The following is a 23515-nucleotide window of genomic DNA, read 5'->3' on the forward strand; positions in this document are numbered from 1 at the left end:
AACCAAAACTCAAAGCATTATCTGGGAAACATCAAAACAAGTGGTGCAATTCCCTACTGTGAAAAGCCCAGGACTGACAAATAAAAAAACACATTATAGTTTCATTATTTTCCAGCCAATCCGAGATTTTTTGTTACGTACAGTATATTTAATTATTCAAACTTATGCAGGAATCAAATTGCCTGACATTGAAACAGGATGACCTAATGTCTGTATACGAATATCGCTTTTCAGTTCAATTACAGGGCTGATTAAACAAAGCTTCAAATCTATTAATAATTAAAAGAAGTCTAAATCAAGTGCATCACAATGATAAAAAGCAAACAAAAAATCAATCACCCATAAATGACGTCGGCAGAAATCCTTCAAAAACAGCTGGGCTGATATGGAAGTATATCTCTGTGCTTTCATAGCCCTGTACAATGCTGCTTGATTTTGGGTCTACAAGGCAGCATTGTAAAGAGGCTCAAAGCTCAGAGTCAACCATCTGTGTGTGATGCCTACTGAGGGAAAAACCACTGGCTGTCTCTCAAAATCTAGTGAGCAAGAACAGCATTTTTTGACATTATGTATGAGCAAATGGCTCATAATGTGGGTTTGATGCCCCTAATGCTGTCTAGCTCGTTAGGTTTTCCAGACACAGCCAGTGTCACATTAAGGTTAGCGAATAATAATACTGAAAGGTAAAATAACATAAATATAGTGATGTTTTCATTAATTCTGAATTAATAAAGGTGGAGGACGTGGCCTTCAAGACAAGGCCGATAGCGCCCCCTATTGTTGTTTTTGCTGTGACAAACATCAATAACAATAGGAAAATTCACACGAATATCAAATATCGACAGCCGAGAAACAATTCAAAGACGCAAACACGGGATATATAACAGTCAAACTCAAACAATACTGATACAATATTCATGTATTTGAGATAGCATATACTGTGAGCAAAACACAATTATATCGTGTCTGTCGTTTTATAAAGAAAACGCGAATTAAAAAAACGGCCGCCATGTACAAAATCGGCACATTTCAAAGAACCTCCGCAGAATCAGTGATTTATGTTGATGTATAAGAATGTCAACGACAATGTAATTGTTTTCTTTATTACTGTTTATCGAGTAAATAATATCTGATCAAAAGAAAAAAAAAACAGTATACCTTTACAGGCGTGATTTTACCCTCAGCCGTGGGGAGAAATCCGATGTTCAGCCACTGTGTCTCTACCTTTCTTCATGATCACCATCACAGATGCGCCACACGTTTCTCATGTCCCTCTATGGCGGTGTCTCATAGCCTCGTGCGCTTCCTTTATAGAAAGCATTTTTGAAACCTTAGGGCGCAGTCGAGTCAAATGCTCCCTACGCTGCTCAGTAAAATTTGACACACAGCCTATGTACAGTGTCTCTGCTGCTTAGATGCATCATGTAGACCGCAAACTGAAACCACGGCTGCCATTGACCCTATAGCATCCTATATGATGCTACATTTTAGGTGTGGAAATCAATATGGTTCCATTATTTTCAGAAAAGCCTTTATAATTGAAGGTTGCAACACCAATGTTATTTTAACCATCCAAGGAAAACAAAATCTTTTGAATTGAGTACCCCCCATCCCATGTCATTACATTGTTTAGACTGAGCATAAGAAACAACTTGATGTTTTTTTTTTCTTCATTCAACAATACATTTTCAGGCTTCAGAGTTTTTTTTAAACTGAAATTTGTTTAAAGATGATTCTCAACTATGTTATGAAAGATATAACGGAATTAACTGATGTACCATTTTACTTTAAGCAATATGTGGCTAAAATGGCCATAAATGGATTTTCCCATTGAATGCAGTCTGTACACTGAATCAAATTGACATATTAATGTGTTCCTGGAGCAAAACGTAATGAAAAAATAAGTGTAATAAGGGAAGTAATAGTTGGCAACATTTTCATAATAATATCTAATATTTCATAGGAACATCGATATGTATTTTTTTCTTAACTTATTCACTTCCATAATGCCAGATAAATCTGTGAATTTAAGTCCCGGTGTCCTCCTTAATGGACATAATATGAAATCAATGCCCTGTAACAGAAAGTCATATTTTGATTATAAACCTCATAGCGTTTTTTCTGAGATGTTGATTTTTAACAAACAATGTCAGATTTAAATGATAATTACAAAATATTAACTTCTTTCCAGAAGAGTGCAACATTTGATCAGTCATTGTTAAAGACCAATGAGTTGTTGTCCTGGTGAAACATGGTATCTCTGAAAAGCCCTGAATGTGCCATTTACAGGACACCCAGACTCAAAACTGTGACATGTATGATGTCAGAGAAATTCACTAAAATATAATGTCCTGGTACATGGTCACCCATGAGGTTAATAGAAAAACATCTGAGCCAAACAAGGTTATTAAAGACAGGAATATGGGTAAGTCTGCTGGCAAATGACATTGCTTTTTTGAGGAGAAATGTTAAATTACACCCAACATAACAAACTGTCCTTTTTCCTATAAAAAAAAATCTAATATATCTCTGAAGGAAAATGTTCAGCAGCCATTACTCTAGATCAGCATCAGACAATTCATACATTTTTGTGTGACAACCATGATATATGTTTTTTCAGAATGATTTGATAGAAAGTTCAAACAGAAATAGTTGTAAACATTATATAATCATTTAATGTAACTTTTGATCAATTCAATACATCCTAAATTCCTTTAAATAAAATAAAAATCTTACCCCACACTCATACACAATACCACATATTCACGAAACTCCCATCAAACTAGTAAAAAAGACAACTTTTAAATGATTTAATAAATTAATTGCAATTTATTAATCAATTTTTCTTCAGTAGCTCCAAACAGCTCAAAGATCAAATCAAACAATCAGAATCAAATAAACATATTTAAAATATATATATATATAGTCTTAAAGCCTTTTCCAAAAAAAAAAAAAAAAGTCAACTTTTTTTAACCTTGAATGTGTTCATCCAACCTGCATTAGATATAGAAATGTCTGAGACTGTTCTGAGCAAGTTTCAAAGCTTTGAGCACATTATAATGTTTAAAAACCTTATACAAGGTTAAGACTTCAGCACAAGAGAGCACATAACTACCACAAGATACTGTTCATTCATACACATACTGTTAGCATGTGTTATGAGGATATTTCAATGGGCTTCTTTTTCAGATATCAAAACCAGAATGTTGTATTTTCACAGTTAATAATTATTTGGGAGAAACCATGTGGCAAATCAACAATGCCAACCCAGAATGTGTTTTAGTGAATTTAGAAAGACAGAACTGTCTTTGCATATATACAACTGCTTTCTTCATTCAGTCACACAACATGACAGAGTCAACAGTGTCCCAAAAGCAGCATGAGGACATAAGTACTGTTAGCATAGGAAAGATGTGAAGATCCGAGCAGTCTTCATCAGAGGTGCCTGAGGTGGGCGATAGTTAATGATAAATGTGGATGTAATATATAAATATAGGTTATTAGTACTATTTTTTTTTAATCTATTTGTAAATATGTGGGAATTACAAAATCTAACGTATTTAAAACTATTTTAAACCATTTAAACTGAATTTTGTTTTTTTTTTGCAGTAGATTAAAAATTACTGTATCCTTTTTGTAACTTGCTCATAAACATTCAACTAAGCACAGCTCCTTTCTTTCAATAATAATGACATTGCTTGAACACGACATCTCTAAATCTGGAAAGCATTAGAGTAACATGGGATTTTAATATATATATATATTTTTTTACAAATAATTTAAACCTGTGCTTTTACAAATCAGAATGGGCAATTTACCCTTCATGCGAATGATTCCTAAAGATATCCTGTTCACCAATAGTTTGGTGTTTTGTGATGACTCTTGTGAAATATGAGTGTTTATGCTGCTTTGCTTGCAAAGAGTAAAATGAAATAAGACAGTGGTCCTTTTATAATTCATGGACATGATTTTAAGGTTCTGATGGTACGAACTACCATATAGAACTGTAATCCAATGACTGTAAAATAATCCTTATTGGACATGTCTCCATCTAGTTGGACTTATTTTTGTATTGGCTAATGTTTAGCTACCTTAACCAGCTACTGAAACCATGTACAGATTATTGATTTGGTGATGAGGGACGGGTGTAACATAAGACCTCAGCTGATTGGCTGTTTGGAGAGAATGGGACGGGAGGTTCTCCTTCCACTTCATGCTGATCCCCATACCATGGCATTATAAAATCTCCAGATCCACATGCCGCACCTCAGGATTACGTTGCTGTCAAAGATCAGAGTCAGGAATTAGTTGAGGAAAAATAAAGACAAAATAGTGCTAACTTGTTCTTCAAGACATTTGATTCAACAAAAACATTACTGTCCAGAAGTTTGGGGTCAGTAAATAAATGAAAAAAAGTTTTTTGAAAGAAATTAATACTTTAATACAGTAAAGACGATTGTTATAAAATATTACATTTGAAATAAATGTTGTTCTTTTGAACATTCTATTAATCAAAGAATCCTGAAAAAAAATAATGTTTTTTTTTGAGCAGCATATTAGAACGGTTTCTGAAGGATCATGTGACACTGAAGACTGGAGTAATGATGCTGAAAATTCAAATTACAAAATAATCCTATTATCCTCCTATAGGACCCAGAAAAGATTTTTTTTTTAATTATATTTTATTCATATGATATCTTATCTGTAATTGACACCAGGAGAAAATGACATGAAATTGCATGTATAGGCAAAAACAACGGGATTCATTTTTAATTCACCAATCAATTTTTAGGTTTTTAAAACTTTGTTTAAAGATGTTTCTAAACTGTTATGAAATATATAAAGGAATGCATTTATATATCATTTTACTTTATGCAATATGTGGGTAAAAATGGCCATACTTGGATTTTCCCATTCAATACAATACAATGTATCTATACACTACATCTAATTTGAATAATAATGCGTTCTTGGTGCAACATGTAATGAGAAAAGAAGTGTAATAATGAGAGTAATAATGGCGACATTTTTATAATAATATCTAATATTTCATAGGAATATTGATATGTAATTTGTAATATAAGTCAACATTGACTACAGTGGACATTTATGAAATGAACGCTCTGTTTTGTAACAGAAAGTCATGTTTTGATAAGAACACCCCATAACATTTTCCTGAGATTTATAACAAACAATTATAATTAAATGTTATCATAATTTCATAAGTGCTAAACATTAACGTTACCCGTTTTTTTAAAGGCCAAGAAGTTGTTGTTGTCCTGGTGAAACCTCCAAACATTTGGTATGTCTGCAAAGCCCTGAATGTGCTCTAAAACTGTGACATGCATTATATCAGAGAAATGTACTAAAATATAATGTCTACAGTGGACAAAAGTCTATTCCTGGTTGCCAGGAGGATATAAAACAATAAGTTTAAATTGTAATAATATTTCCCAATTTTACTGTATTAATGAACAAATAAATGCACCATAAGATAATTTAAAATCATAAAAAATGTTAACAACCTTAAACCTTTGAACAGTAGTCATGGTTTAGAAATAAATCTCCTTGTTGTTAATTATAAATACACTCAAAAGCAAAAAGGAAGATTCCAAATTCCACATACAGTCAATATCCAATGTCTGCCAAGACATCATCAATGTACAAAGGCAATTTTTTGGGCAAATTGCTTTCTGTGAAACATCAAATCAGATTTCTCTATTCCAAAATCAAACACTGAAGAGTGAAACTGGAAGGTTTCACATTGATTTATTGGAATAGCTGTGGCTAAATAGTTCGCTTTGTGTGTTTTTTGAACTATGGTGCACCATAAGTGTGGCGTCTGCTGAATGTAGAGCTGAAATTATTCTGACAGTGAACCATACATCATACATGTCTGATAAGTCATGGTGATTTTACCGAAAGAGAGTCAGGAAGGAGATACAGAGATATTTTGACAGATACCTTAAGTTCTTTCTCCAGACGGTCCACCTCTGCTCCTAAGGTGTCAATAATGTTCTCCCCGTGCTTCAGCATAAAGTTTTCCAGCTCCTCTGGTGTCTTCACCTGCTGAATCTCCTGCAAGCCAAATGCACAAACACACACATAATTGTACAACTGATATGCAGAGCTCACAAAAATGGACTACCATCAATTGTTGAAAGTGGTTATAGTTTAGTGACTTCTATGCAACCATAGATAGGCCTCAAACAAACACTAGTCACATCAGATGATCTGCATCAGATCAGAAGCCTTGTCTCTCTACACATACGTTGAGGATCTGTTCAATGTCTTGCTTCTCCAGGTATGAGCGTGTCACCACTCTCCCATCAAAGTCCACCTCCGCCTTGAAGCGCACTTTGCTCAGCCCCATATCTGTGGCTTTGACATCATGAATCGCCCTGGAGACAAAATGACCTGCAGTGAGGACATCAAATCTAATTTCATCAAAGCAAGAACGTACACTGATGTAAATCTGTCCAGGCAAGCTTATATTTGAGAATGTGATGCTTGCCTGAATTTGAAAAGCATTTGAAACGGGCTGCTTCTGCTTTGGTGATGAAGTCATTTTATTAGTGGAATATTGCACCGTTCATTATAAATGATTCATTTGTGCGCATCTTTGTTGTTTTTAATTTATGTTATCTTTAATCAAAATAACTTCCATCTCTTTTCTTCTGATGACGTGTTTTTTGACACAAAGGCGGCACATCCCATCATTCACATGGGATCACAGCAATAGCAAACCACAATCATCCCATGCCAGGGAAATGGCATTCACTGGTGGCTGTGGCCTCTATCAGCAGAATTATGCGTGCTGCCACAAAGCAATATTGGTTCAGGAATGGTTTAAGGAGCACACCAACGAGTTTGAGATGTTGACTTGGCCTCCGAATTCCCCAGATCTCAATCTAATCGAGTATCTGTGGAATGTGCTGAACAAACTAGTCCGATCCATGGAGGCCCCACCGCATAACCTACAGGACGTAAAGAATCCGCTGCTAACATCTTAGTGCCAGATAGCACAGCACAACGGGTCAAGTGGAGTCCATGCCTACACGGGTAATGTTATGCCCATTCGGTGTGTGTCAGGAATTAGTGAAGAAAAGACTATCACAGCTTCCATTTCATGCCAACTTCAATGTACTTTTAGGACCTGTAAGAATGGCATCTTGTGAGAGAGAGAGAGAGAGAGAGGCCGGGACAGAGGACTGACCTGACAACAGGGTCGTTTTCCAATAACTCTGTGAGCTTCTGCACATGCTCAGCCTGGATGGAGCGGCCGAGCAGAGCCTCTGTGTTAGTGTAGATGAGGAACGCAGACACCGTTCCTAACAGGGTGCCCACACCCAGAGAACCAAGACTGTCATAGTAGGGGCTACCTATGTAGAGGGAGAAAGAGAGAGGGGATCAATGCAAAAAAATGCAGGTAATGATGTAAATGTAATAATCTGTTTAGAACAATCATGTGTGAGAATAGTATTAGATAAACCCCAAACAAAGGTGCTGATGATGATGTACTGTCTAATTAATATAGCATTCTATCATGAATAAGATATAATTACCCACAGCCCATTGCATTATGGAAAAGTTGGATTTTGTTTAGCCATTTTTAAAATGTTATAAACTGCAATGGCAACTGCATATTTGGTAACACTATTTTAAAGTGTAATTTATATATGTTACTTGTAGTTACTATAGTAATAACTATAAATTGAGTACATGCAGTTACTTAATATTACTCAGTACTTTAATGTGTAATTACAGTGTATCAAACACCTTAACATCTGTAGATTTTTAGAACAATGAACTTTATCGTTCAGTAATAATGAATCTTGAGGTTATCAATTTGCCTAGATGCTAACATTGACACATAAATTGTCATTCTATATTACAAAATTCTAAAAATGATGTAGCATTATCAGCAAAGTACATTCTTTATTGTGCAGAAGTACAGTACCGTTTAAAAGTTCAGGGTCAGTACTCAGTAAGATTCGTTTGTTTGAAAGAAAAAGACGTTTCGTTTGTTTGAGAACATTATATTGATCAAAAGTTACTGTAAATACATTGATAGTTATAAAATATTTATTTGTCAAATAAGTGCTTTAGAAATGTTTCTTGAGCACAAAATCATCATATAAGAATGATTTCCGAAAAAGATCAAGTGACAATGAAAATTGGAGTGATGATGCTGAAAATGCAGTTTACATCCGGGAATAAATTATATTTATGATACTTCTCAATTTAACAGTTTTTACTGTATTTTTGATCAAATAAATATTGACTCGACATTAATAAGATTCTTATTATAAAAAAATGGGATGGGATGCAGTAGTCTTTAATAGCACAATAGAGACCTCTAGAGGTAGAAACAGAAGTGCTATTTTTTAAGCTCTGCTATGTAAAATAACACTGCTGTTAGTTTCATGGTTGATTACACTTCAATAACATACAACTGTAGTAAAGCACCAGATAATAAACTAAGCTGAAACTGCCATCAGGGCTGTTCTCAAGCATGAAAGGAGGCTTACTGAATAGAATATTTTCCAGATCTTTACACATTTTTCCCACAAAGCCATTGAAGCCACAGGGCAAGATGAACTAGATTCTAGGCAGCCTTAGACGTTGACTTTGCGAGAGAACATTAGTGCGCTGAGAGAGAGAGGTGGGTTTACACATTTAAAAAGAACATCAACTGCGCTTTATGTTATAAAGCGCAATCCCATGTGCTTATTAAGCTTGCCCCTGTGGTTGAGACCTTAGAAGAGAGAAAGACATATATCATGAAACGGGTGTCAGGTATCATGCTCACTTTACTTCAAAAGTCTCACTTTACCTGTAAGAGACGTGAGTCCCATACATCCAGCTGCCAGCATGACTCCGAGCACAGCAGCAGCGTCCTCCAACAGGACCACGTTAGTGCTGGGGTCTCGACTTTGCATCACTGTCGTCCACAAACAAAGAAGAACAATCAAACTGATTATATCCAAATTGTCAAAACTATAATAACAGTCAATAACATCCAAAGATAATTATAAAAATTAACCAAAAGGTACATACCGTACTCATAAAAGGACAAGCCTTGTTTATGTGCACTCTTCTTGATCTCATTAATGGCCACTAATAGTGTAGCTTTATGGGAAACCAGCAGATAGATGATATTAGTGACACTGTCAAACCTTTGTGAATGCTAATGAAAACATGCAAGAAGAAACCACATCACCTCCTTCAGATACCAGAGATCCAGCTAAAATACAGTATGCCTACAACAGACAAAAATATATATAAAATAAATACAATAAACAGCTATATACACTACCGTTTAAAAGTTTGATGTCAGTAAGATTTTTTAAAATTCAATTTTAATGGATTATTTAATTATTTCACATGAAATGTATCAAAAGTAACAGTAAAGACATTTATGTTACTAAAGATTTCAAATGTAAATAAATGCTGTTCTTATAAATTGCTATTCAAAGAAACCTACACCCAAAGAATAAATGTATCAGGGTTTCCACATAAATATTAGGCAGCATAACCGTTTTCAACCCTGATAATAATAAATGTTTCATGTGACACTGAAGACTGCAGTAACAATGCAAAAACAAATCAGTTGTCATCACAGGGATAAATGGCATTTTAAAATAGATAAAACATTTTGGTTGTAAAAAATAATAAATTTGTTTTGCCAACTTAACTGTTTTTATCAAATAAAGGCCCATCTACAAGTTCTAACCAAACACTACTAACCCAGAGTAGTGATTCTATCGGCTGAGGGTGCAGGAGTCCCATAATGCCGTGATACCAGGACAGTCCAGCACCCATCATGAAGATGCCCACTCCGCTGATGAGAGAGGCGATGTAACGCATGTTGGAGAAACCGTAACTTTAAGAAAAAAGGACAGTAGATTTAGACATGACCAGTGGATATGGAGGTCAACATGGGATGGATCAGTCTGCATGAGCTGTACATACGGATGTATGGCATCTGGGTTCCGGACAGATTGACTGATGCCTATTGCAAGAAGTGCCTGTGAAAGATAGAGTAAAAGAAATGAGCATGTCTTTCTAATAGGGATGCACTGAATGTTCATCAATCAAGATAAGTGATTAAATATTACTGAATAACCATGTTTTTGATATTGCGATCAAATAGCAACCAGCGCAGAGCCCGCTTTGTAAATTTAGCAAACATGTCGGCAGTGAGGAAGACTGGCTGTTTGCAGACACTGTCCTGCTGAAGTGACTATTCTAAAGGAGGCACAGCTGCAAAAATTTACAGCACTAAAAGTTTAATTTATCATTTAAAATCAAGGCACCCTGAATAGCATGTAGAGTCCCAGAAAGACATGGCAACAGTTTCTTTCTCCAGTCCCAAACTGTTTTTTAATGTATTCTGTACATAAATATTTAACGCAAATATTTAACGTTTCTGATTCAAGGTACTTGTCTGCTCCAGGCACAAGAACTGACAGCGAGAGAGCTGCATCTCATGTCACCGAAAAGAAGTGTGAAGACTTCAGCGTGAGACCCACTGAACTTCAGCGCGAGATACAGCTAGCCGTCTAAAACACTGTTTAGGTGAATTTAAACAATGGCTAAGTGGCTAAACGCATTTCGTTGTCATGCAAGTTCCCTGTTCATGTTGGATAGACATTTTATTTGCATTTTGTGTCTTAAGAGGCACAAAGACACCCTTTATGTCTATTCCACCATAGTTGCCGTTTTAGCTGAGTGGGGGCTCTGGGCATTAACTCTGTGTTGCAAGGACCAGTCAGGTTAGTTTAGTTTTCTATAGACTGTACTCACGAAGATATAATGATCAAGATAAACGTAAAAATTCCCCGGAATTGTTGTCCTTTAAATTGCAATTTTGTAACAGATTTTTTTTCTTTGAAAATTAAGAAAAAATAGCTATTTTTTTTTACTTTAATCTATGCAATGGTTAAAAAACTGACACACAAAAAAGGTGAGGAAATAAAAAACGTGTTCGGTATCAGCAAAGAACTTTCATTTCGGTACATCCCTACTATCTAATTTAGTTTTAAATCATACATTACCTGTCTACACACTTTCAAATGACAATGAACTTTTAATTTTTTACATTTAGATACTGAAATTGAAGGGTCAAAAAAATGTAAACTTAAATAATAAATAAACCTTAGCTAACAAAGTCCAAATGCACAAAAGGTCATTTATTATAAATGTATAGAGATTTTCCATCTACAGATTTTTCCCTGACCTTCTCTTCTCAGTAAAGTACAGAGGCACACAAAATTGCTGAAAAAATAACCCTACTTAGCAGTCAGATGTCCATATGAACATCTGCTGCAAAAGACGCGAACGCAACGGTCAAACACATCCGTTTACCCGTTCACATAGAAAAACAATGGTAGATCAGCACAGTAAAATGCATTCTCTGTGAAAATTAACTACTAGACACCTGCAACAACAGTCTTAACGCTAGCTGTGAGCTTGTAGCATTTCGCAGTGTCACGTTTATTTGCACCGGAGCTGTGGATTGCGGCCTTGAAAACGAGTGCATTTGGACTTTTCTTCCAAATTGCCTGTAGTTGTCAGTTAGGATGCCTTCTTTTCACCTGTCAGTGTCCACTATGTCTATAAAGTATTTTCCTAAGCACCGCTTTCTCCTCCGGCATGAAGAGCAGATAAGATGACAGAGGCATCTAGTGTGCGCTGCATTCATTTTTATGTAAACCTAATGGCCAATACATAAAGGAGATAAGACAAACATGACTGCCACCTCACCTGATTACAGGTATCAGCCAGCGAGTGGATGGCTTCTGAAAACATACTGGCAGATCCCGTATAAACCCACGCCAACAGCTTGAAGAAAAAATTCAGTCCATTTCTACAGATTACAAAAGTAAAATTAGACATTTATATCTCCACTTGTTGGATGCATACATACATCAATAGTTTATTCAGACTTTTACATTGTTATAAACATTTTCTATTTCCAATAAGCTGTGTTCTTTCAAACTTTAGATTCAATCAAATAATTATCTATTTCCAATAGGGCTGGGCCCGAATATTCAAATATTCTTTCGGTGGGTTGGTATTCGATTTAAAATTTTGGAATTCAATTTTTTTTGTTTTTGCACACACCTGGCATCCCCCTGGTTCTAATTCGCTTTTAAATGTGTACACTCTACAAAAACTGGCCAGATACATTACTCTTTTGTTAAATTTATCTTATATAGCCTAGCCATTTTAAATAGGATGGACAGTTGAAGGAACCCAACCTCATTATACTTAGCTATACATTTGCTTCTTAGCCTTCTAAGTGTTCCCTGCAACTGGAATATTCCCTGTCTAGAGCGCACAACTGCATGAGCTTGAAACCTCATGTGAGAGCACATGCCCTATAACTCAATATCCTTAATCTAATAGATATCAAGCATGGGGTTGGCTTCTCCTTTATGCATAGAACTCATTCATTGACTGACTGGCCCTTATACTGATGGTGGTGTAACACAAACTTAAGGCTTACATGCATATAGCTACCATCACCACTTTTCCCGGCCCTTCTAGAAATGTTGCTCTCTTCCTAGACCGAGGCTATAGGAGACACACAATATTATAAACAGTTAGCTGAAAGCTCAATTCAATAACCTTTGAGATTAAATAAGAGCAGCATGATCACACAAGACCAATATGATTGAATCATGTAAACTGCATACACCCAGGTATTTGTAACAAAGCACAAACATTATATTGACAGGTTTGTACTTGTTCTTACCTTTGTGTTTCCCCAGAAGTCCTTGTATTCCCTCAAAAGCTGCTGATTTCTAAATATGTCTTGAATAAGAAAGATAAATACAAATGTTTATTAAGTCAGCAGATGACATGAAAACAGCAGATCATGCAGTAAATGAGGAGAGAAAGACATACTTTCTTGGTACTCCTTTTCCACTTCTTTCCTGAGATTCCTCTCTCGAATGAGTGCCTCTTGACTTCCCCAAACATCCAGCGCTCTAAATAAGAACCCCAAAAACATGCTCATTCATCTCTCTATGTATTTTTTTTTTACTTTATTTTTTAGATACTCACACCAGATGCCCAAAATAATTTAAAAAATGGTAAAAAGTTTGGGGTCAGTATGATTCTTTTGTACAGTTTTTTTTTTTATTGTTCTTCTATCTCTTATGATCAAGACTGAAAATATTTGATAAGAAAAAAAGTAACAACATATTATTGTGAAATATTATTACAATTTTAAATAAATGCTTTCTTTTTAAATATTTTTTTAATCTAATTTGTTCCTGTGAAGCAAAGCTGTGATGAAAAGCTTCAGTGTTACATGATCCTTCATAAACCGTTCTAATATTCTAAATAGGTGCTCAATAAACATGTATAATTATCAGTGTTAAAAAAAGTTTTTGTTTATTTTTTGGGGGGAAAACATTTTTTTCAAGGATCTTTGATGAAAACAGAAAGATTATAAATGTCTTTACTGAATAAATGTATCAATTACTCAAAACAAAAATCTTACCGACCCCAAACTTTTGAATGGTATTGTAAGACAGTTGTACAAACTTTGCCTCCACATCTGACCGCAGGAAGACGGTGAAGGCTTCTGTGTCATCATGGGGACTACGTCGGCGGATTTTTCGAAGCTGCTCAAGGTCACTTTGAACACACACAAAAATGGATAGATCCACATGTAAAGATGGTGAAAGGGCAGCAAAATTCAAACTGCAAAAGCTCCACTTGATAAAGGTACCTGGGTTTGAGGCAGAACTCGTTCATAGCTCTGACTGCAGTGATGAAATTATTCTGGGTGTATTTGATGCCATAATCCCTTTTTTTCAGCACAGCACGTACTGAAAACACAAGAAACATGGTGATAGTTAAAGCGACACTGTGTGATATTGTCCCCCATCTAGCGGTGAAAAGGTATATGACAATCCAGTGAATATTAGTTTCTGTTCCTCTCAATTCTGATTTCGTTTTAACTCCTACGGTGGCCAATTTAGTCCAAGATTAACATGGCTTCCAGTTCGACCTCGTTCATGAGTGCCATCGAGTGTTAAAACGTGAAAAGCGAAGCTTGAATTTACGGGTATGTCCCTCTTTTAAGATGGAGGGGCAACATGGCGACCGGCATTCGAACCCCTCACCCGTATGTATTTTCAATGGCATATTATAAACTTACGAGAATACTTTACTACTTGAAAGAAGTAAATATACATTATTGAGGACATATATTTTAGAAAGAACTAAGTGTTTTTAGCTAAGAATAATCTAAAAAGGTTACACAGTATAGCTTTAAAATAAATAGAATTAGATTTTCTGTGAATAAAAGAAGAATGCACTACCTTTCACTTGAATGCTCTCCGCTTTCGTCAGTTTAGAATCTCAAATGCAAAAAAAGAAAAAAACGAATTAATACATTTGAAAATCTACTTTTATAATAAATCATAATTACCACACATATTATATTCACTTACCAGCGCTAACTTTAGCACCTAAAAGGGCAAAGACAATACCAGATAAATTACCAGGGGTCCAAAAAAATTATTTCTCCTTCTTCTGTATACGCAAAGTATTTTATAGAAACGTTATATAGGTATAAACTAGCTAATTTTAAACATTCAAATGCCTATGACCAAGCATAAGAAAATGCAGTCACTGAGTTCATTACCAGCTATTTTTGCAGAGGGCTGTGCAGCTTGTGCTTTCTCAGTGGGTTTTGGCTCTACAGGGCCTGCTGGAGATCCATCTTTACCACTGCTTGATGTGGAACAGTTCTGGACCTGTGTCCATGTTAAAGAAGTGACTCTGGAATCAGGGAAGCTGAACCAGAGTTTGTGCACCCCCCCTCCACTTTGCCAACCTATTGAGAATCACAGTTGTGTAATCAGAATAATTCCTGGATCTAATCTTGAATTATTGTATCTAATTGAAATGCAGATAATATACGAAACAGAATGAATTTGATTATTGATGCCCTTACCAAAACATGGTTTTGCTATTCTGAAGGGTCTCTGAGACAGAGGGGCTCGTTGTTGCAGGTAGACCTGGCAGAGGACTTTCCATGGTCTATGGGCCAGGCAGGGGAACATCCTCTCTGTGGTGAGTCCAGGAGACACACACTGAATCCTGCTTGCCATTTATATGAAATTATATTAGTCAATTAAGGACCCTGAATGCATGTATAACAATGAAGCATATCAATGGTAAAAAAGGAATGTGGACTAGTCTACAGACATTAGATTAAGCCAGTTAGTGCAACATGATCATGTGTACAAAGACATGACATTCGTCAGATCTCTATGCACAAAACTCAACACATTACACTGGACTTTAAAATAACCTGCTGGAATGAATGAATGTTGTCCAGAATCATAGTGAATATCAGCTAATTAGCTCAATGTGACAGAGGTATCCAAACCTCTCCAAACAGTTACATAAAAACCTTTTAATTCATTAAAAGTCAAAGTTAGTTAGATTAGCATAAGCTTAGAATTACCACCCAATGATATCAGTAGTACCACGGTAGATATCCAATCACTCCGTCCCTGAGCCAGGCAGCAGATGTCTAACCGTGCGACTAACGTTACTTTAATTTCTATCAGCTTAAGTGAAGACCGCCGCTCAGTAAACAACACACACAGCTAACTGAGCCTGACTGCAGCCGGTGTCTTTCAGTTAGCCTAGCCTGACAGCTAGTTACAGCTTAGCAAGATGCTATAGTTGCTGAGGTATTTATATACATATTAAACACAGAAGCGGAAATAAATACCCCTCCGTTAGACATACTTTACCTTTATGAAGCTCAGTCCATTATTTATTAGTGGTGTTCGACTAACTCAACACAGTCATGAAGAACATAACACTGTACGCAGCGAAGACCAAGAGCTGAGCTCGCGAGATCGTGATTGATTGAACGAGAGCGTTATTTACCGTCTCTGCAGCCTCGCAGAGCGGTCTCCTAGTGGAGGAGCCCCTCACTGGAGCACTGCGGTCAAGCAATTCAAAACTAGGTATGTTTAGGGTGTCACAAATTGGTCACGTTCTTAATTTGTCAGGTTTTAAACTTACACAATTAATTATGCAGTCTCTGTTTCGATTTTTTTTAAACTAGTAATGCATTGCAGTATTACTTTCCCTGGTAACTAGTAATTATTACTAATAAAATGTAAGTAATAATATTAGTTACCATCCAAAAACAAAACAACAACAAAAAATACTACTAGTTACTGTCACAATCGCTATAATGATTTGAATTTCTAAAATCCAATCATCCCTATTCTTTTTCCTATTCGTTGTCATCCGTGTACGTATGTGACGTCACCAACCTAGCAAACAAGCTTCTTCAAAAGATTAGCCATTACTTTAATTTTAATGTCACATGTAAATAGTGGTACATATTAAATAGATGCTGTTGAACAACTTGTGGATTTTCATCAAGTTTGCTTATATGCAACTTTCATGAATTCACAAGATTCACAAAAATTATGTAAAAACCGTAGAACCGTTTTAATAGAAAAGTATTATAACTAGTAGTGTTACTAATTACTGTTGAGTAATAATAATAATCTTAAACAGTGTAGTTTTAAAAGGAGCAACTAATGAGTATATATATATATATATATATATATATATATATATATATATATATATATATATATATATATATATATATATATATATATATATATATATATATAGTAAGAGCCCAACACTGACAACTGCCGGTATACACGGTAGTATGTCCTCGCAATACATTTAACATAAATTTAACTCAAACATTAAAGATATATTCATAAACAGGTGTGTTTTAATGTTGCCAACAAAATAAAAAGACTTATATCTTAAACATACATAGATAGAGTATGATAATAGAAGCAACAACATTTCCAGCATATGTTTTGAAGATGTCAACAAAGCAACAATAGAATCAATCTCATTTGATTCTCAGTCCCATTCAGAAAAGTTCTCAAACTCTTGGAGCCACTGCTTCTCCACCTTCACAAAGAAAGATAACAAAACAATTAGGAAATGCACAGTATACACAACACTTGTGATTGAGTTCTGGGCTACATACCAGGTTTAATAAACAACATACAGTATTTACAGTAATTACAGAGTTATCCACCTGTTCATTATTTAGTTTAGCCAGGCTCAGCGATGAGGGCATGTGTGCGATCATTTCAGTTTGCTGAATTTTAGGAAACTGTATAGTGGACAGGGGACTTCTCTGGAAGTTTGCTGCCTCAAAGACACTGTTCATGAAGGTGGGAGAATACTCAGAGAATGTCTCTGAGCATTGCCTCTTCTTAGGGATAAAGTTGAATGATTCAAAGTCACAGTGAATCCTCTTAGAAGACAGATCTGGTGGATTTTTAAATGCTGAAAAAAAGAAGAAAAAAAAACCTTGACAAAATCTATTAATGATTTCTGTGGTGCTTCAAAGTCAATAGCTCCAAAAAGACATGAAATGAGAATTATTAAGATTACAAACTCTCCTGTATCATAAGAGTTCCTGGCAGAATTATTGTGAAGACTATTAAAGGGATGGTATAATGCTATATCATGCATGCTGACTGGTTTACAATGTTAAAGGAAGTGTATGCAAGATTGTGGCTAAAACTGGTACTGCAGGTGTACATTTCTTATATACAGTTCCTTTAAAGCGTTGGATTATCACGCTAAATGGCCAACATTTAAATAAAAACTTGTTGGATGTATGACAGAGTATTTCTGTGCCAAATACACTCCTTCAGGATTTGAATATGTTTTGTAAAGTTTTTGTCGAGTATGGCCCTGTATGACATCATAAAGGGCAGATTGCTTGTATGGGGACTTTTCCCGGATGATCAACATCAACAAGCTTTGTTTCTGTAAAAAACAAACAAAAAAAAAAACATCGGCAGCGCTGTCATTTTATTTTTAGACCACAAAATTAACAATGCCACCAAAGAAGTGTGTTTTTGGTTGTGAGGGAAATAAAACCTTTTTCAGCTTCCCAAATAACCCATCATTAAGGGAACAGTGGATGCAGTTAGTTTTTCTGGAGCAGCAACAGAGTTCTGCAAGTGTGTTTGTTTGTTCCTGTCTGATCATGAATCGAAACTGGTGAGTGAAACTGCATCAAATGTCTGTTTTGTTGGTAATTGGCACATAAGTGCATATAATGTCAACAACATGAACATATATTGAATAGAAAGTTATTAAGCTTTATAGTTATTAAGCTTTAGCTCCGCCCACTGCACGCCTGCATGAGCTCGGCTGTTTTTGTAAAGAATCGGTCCAGCATATCTGTCTTTTATAAATATGATAAAACTAAAGACTATTTGGAGATATGAAAGATGCAATAGCCTACTTTTACTCTATAGGTAGTCAAGATTAACATGAGGCGGGCAGAAAAAAAAACTGTGTGTTGTGCACCCTTTAAACTTACCTTCCTCCCAGCAGTCAATGCTACTTTGTTCAGGGCTAACAGCCTCGACCCCCTTTTAAGATTAAAATCACAAACATTTATAAAGAAGGCAAAATCATGATGCAAAAATGAAATAATATAAAACACGGTTTACAACAGCACCATTTCTTGGTTACACAAAAGCTTTGGAGCAAAGCGGCCATCCACAATGCTTTGAAGCGACTGTTGTAACGATTCACGTAACTCACAGGAACTGTTGACCTGAAACAAACTCAGTTTTAAACATTTTATACAACTTTCAGGGTGTTTTGGGAATTTATAGTTATATATTATACCTTCATGCTATCAAAACAGGCTCTTCGAAACTCTGCACTGCTGCTGCTGGCAATTACACTGTTCACTGAGCTCAAGACGATGGATACGGCCTGATCCAACTTCTGCCTGGCCTGAAGTACACACAGAAAATATGTCTCTTTAAACAATGACTATAGTTGTCACAATTTTTCAATGTACAGCACTGTTCACACATTTAGGCTCTGTAAGATTTTTATGTTTTTGAAAGTCTCTTATGCTCACAAAAGCTGCATGTATTTGATAAAAAATGCAGTCAAATCTGTAATATTGGTGTGAAAAATTATTATAATTTAAAATAACTATTTATTGCTGTGATGCAAAGCTGAACTTTCAGGAGTCTATTACCAAAGTCTTCAGTGTAACATGTTCCTTCAGAAATCAAACATGCTGAATTGGTGTGCAAGAAACATTTTTTAATATCGATGTTGAAAACAGTTGTGCTGCATATTATTTTTGTGGAAATATTGATATATGTTTTTTAAGATTTTGTGATTAATAAAACATTTCAGCACTTACCTGAAACATAAATATCAGTAAGATATCAGTACAATAAGCATTCAGATTTGAGTTGTTCATAGAATGTGTGTTTGCTTTATTTCTCCATATCTTTTTAGATAACTGGTATCTCAGACAAGTTATGTATTTATACTTATAATTTATACATATACTTATGTATATGGAAACCCTACTTGAAGAGGATGTCCAACATTAATAAACAAGTCAAAGTTCTTATGCAATATGGGGAGGAAGAAATATCTTTATGAAGATGAAAAGCATGAAATGGTGCAATGTTTATGGCGCAGTGTTTTATATATATATATATATATATATATATATATATATATATATATATATATATATATATATATATATATATATATATATATATATATATATATATATATATATATAGTTTGACAATCATATATATTTTCGCAGTGTTATATATATATATATATATATATATATATATATATATATATATATATATATATATATATATATGCCGTCTGAGCAGAGCAGGGTTGCCGTGTAAAAGCTTGCACTTGCACCACAGTTCATCTCACATCTGATTACGCATCTTTAATATGGGTTGTAACTTGAAAATAATGCTTTATGTATGTTTCTGTCGTGCTGGCTTCTCAGTGATAGGGTACATTACAACAGCGATGATAAAATAAAAATGTGGGCAAAACGGTCTCTCTTTGAAAACTTTTCAGTGCATGCGAGTGCTGCCGTATGTTCGAATATGAGCAGTCATTTCGCCGTCATCACCCGCATGTAGAGCCAAAAGATGCAAGTGAGAACGCGCGCTGTGAGAACTTTCTCTATCTAAAAACTAATGTTAGACCTACCTGAAAAGCATTGTTTATTTTATTAGTTTCTTTGCTCGATAGTATTTATTTGTGCTGCTGCTTATATTTAAATTCTTCTTCTTATTTTCTTTATTTTTATTTGACAGTAGTCCTTTTTTCCCTGAACATAGAAAATACAGAACCGTACCGAAACCGTGGACCTAAAACCGTGATACAAACCGAACCATAAGCAATCTGTACCGTTACACCCCTAGCATAACTTATGTGAGAGGGTAGCACACACATTCTGAAAGCCTTCGGCAGAATTCAGATGAGCCATTTTAATCTAGATTAATTTCAAAATGAATCTAGAGTTTAAAAAATGATCTATGCCCACCTCTAAATATATATTACTGACCTAAACTTTTGAACAGTAGTGCAATTAAACTCCATTAACAGACAAATCTTACAGCATGTTTTTTCTGGAATCTTTTCAGCGTTTTTTTCATGGTAGACTGTAGAGTCGTCCTCACTTGATTTCCATTGTACCAAAGAACTGCATCCAAGTGTCTCTCGAAAACCTCCTCACTACCTGACACATTTAAAAGCAGAACTTCAGCAGACAATATTAAGACCTTAAGACTTCTATGTGATAGGGCAGGCAAATGGAACTCACTTATAAAGTCAGAGATCTGGGAGCAGAAGGGGTCAGTGTACCGAATGAAAATGAAGACCGTCAGAGTTTGCTCTACAGAACGGCTACATTCTGCCTCAGTGTTCTGCTGTATAGCATCGCTACATCTTGTTTCAACAGAGAATTCTACATCAGAACACAGAGAGCCTATAAAGAGAAAAGACAGAATTAAATAATACATACACATGCTGGACAACTGTCTGAACAACTTTAGCCTCAAAGCCAACAGTAATTTGTGCTTGATGCTTTGAAGCAAGGCTGCCACCCATACAATTACAACAGTGAGTGAATTGGCTCTCGGTTTCCCCAATTTCTTCCCATTTAGTCCTGTAATTTACCCTGGATTTTTTGTGCTTCCATACAACAGACTTTAGAAAGGCCAAGATCTGACCAGGAGAGTGAAGAAGCCAGACTCTGGAGGAAACTCATCTGTGTTTGTTGCATTAGAGGCATGCCGCATGGACTGTACACAAGCATGTGCGATGAATGTCAAGGAAAAAAACGAAATATCGTTTGTTGAATAATGCATCAAAATCATATATATATATATATATATATATATATACCAACGACCATATTTGTAAGGCAAGTATCTTAAAATCAGATGCATACTCTTAAATTTGAATAACGATTATTATGTGACCACTGCAAAGGATATCCGTATGTATGAGAGATGACAGGGCCAGTTGAAATACTGATCCATACAGGGTGCAAGTGTTGCCATGGTAACCATGCTTATTTCCCCACACAGTCCAGCCCCTATTATGTCAGTGGGGAGCACACAACTCAGTGTGTCTCCCAATACCGGGTGCATTTTTGGACAGGATGGGAAACACCACAGAGAGGATGGACTCCTTCATAACAAAATTACAAAATCAAAATGTGAAGAAAATAATTACACGTAAAGGCTGAATGGCTAGTCTTGTGTGTTGATTCTGCTTGACACTAAGTTTGTCTATTTAAAATAATTTTACAGAAACTGACTGTTTGTATACGGCAGCGTCCATAGAAATTCTGTGACCCTTCACTGAAACTTGACTTCCAGCCACTCCACTACAAAAGAACAAATAAAGACTATTGCACACAAAACATTTTTTTAAATAATAATGAGAATTTGAAGAGTAGACCTGTAAGACTTCAATAAAGAGATTAGTAAAAGCAACAAGATTTGGGTTTTTATTATTATTTGGGGTCAGAAAGATATTTTATTGTTTTTCAAAGAAGTCTCTTATTTGGCAAAACAGTCAACCGTAATATTGTTAACATATATTAACATTTAAACAAACCTTTTTCTATAATAAATTAAGAAATGTAATTTATTCTGGGATGGAAAAGCCAACTAAAGCTATCTAGCTAGATATCACACGACCCTATGATTCTAATAAGATGATTTGCTGCTCAAGAAACATTTATTATTACTATAAATGTTGAAAATGACTGTTCTGCTTTTTTTAAGTAAAGTCTTTTAGAACAAGAATGGCATTTAGAAACATGAAAAAAATAACATTAGGCTATGCGTGGCTTTACTGATTTTATCAGTTGAATCTATCATTGAATAATAACAGTAAAACAAACAAAAAAAAACTTACTGACCCCAAATTTTTGAACAGCAGTGTATACATTTTTAGATAACCTGAACATTTGCTTGTGGGTTGTTGAATCTGTCCTAATCTCAAAGATGATTTGCACCTAAAATATATAAAAAAGGCAGTCAGATCTTCACTGAAAAAAAGAAGAATGGTTTTACTCATCATGCTAAATATACACATTTATAAAACATTTAGTTTATTTCAATGTAATTGTGGGAAATTATCAATCTTGTTAATATAGTTTGAAATCAGGTATCAAATGAACACCGCTGGTCTCACCTGCGCATAAACCAGACTAAGTCTGTGCAGAAACCTTTGGATCTCTGACTGTTCTTCCTCCACTGAAAGACTAGCAGCCTTTCCAATATTTTAAAATAAATATAATATAAATGATAAATAATAAGTGACTACCAGTATACATGCCTGAGGTACAAAATAAAAATAAACACTGTAGTATGATAATTAAAGACATTTTTAAAATGTATTATTCAGTTAGGAAGCACTTACATAAAAAGAATAGGTAAAAAACAATGACCCAAAATTGCCAGTAAACCTCCCAAGCTCTTCTTGATGAACACACTCACAAGGTGGGACCTGTAAAGATAGTCTTTCCATAGTCTCTAAAAAAGGAAAACAGAAGAACCAAATCTTAACCTGATAATAACACTTATCTGTGAATATGCTTCTTCCTATGCTCACCATTCAAAGCAGACTTAGAAATTTTGCTACACCATGCACCAGCAGCAGATACTGCGAATGACAACAATTGTCACGATTAATGAAACATTAATACAAATCATTAAAGTCATTTACACAATGAAATATTGTCTGATAACGTCAGAATGACTTTATTTTGTTCGTTTTTTACCGGTTAAAATCGATGGAGATTCACTGAGCTCTCTCATGACAACCATCAGACCTCCTGGCCGTTGGGTTTTAGACCCACGACACTCGCGATGAACTAAAGTCAATAAACACCTCATAACCTGCAGAAAATTCGAATTAAATCAGTCACACACACCTAACACATATTCACGTAACGTTGTGTATTCATTTAGCCGCTAAAATACAGCTAAACGTATCACAAACATGTATATACATTTCTAGCAAAACAAACAAAGCACATTAGCGATTCAAACAAATCCCACAATGAATTTACCTGTCGTAATTTAGA

General features: G+C 35.2%; 1 pseudogene; it reads right to left on the minus strand.

The window, feature by feature from the left end:
* Positions 1-3898: 3898 nt before the first annotated feature.
* On the minus strand, positions 3899-23353 carry LOC137092824 (uncharacterized; annotated as a pseudogene).
* Positions 23354-23515: the final 162 nt, after the last annotated feature.

This window comes from Pseudorasbora parva, chromosome 11 (genome assembly GCF_024679245.1).
Source record: "Pseudorasbora parva isolate DD20220531a chromosome 11, ASM2467924v1, whole genome shotgun sequence".
Classification (NCBI taxonomy): domain Eukaryota; kingdom Metazoa; phylum Chordata; class Actinopteri; order Cypriniformes; family Gobionidae; genus Pseudorasbora; species Pseudorasbora parva.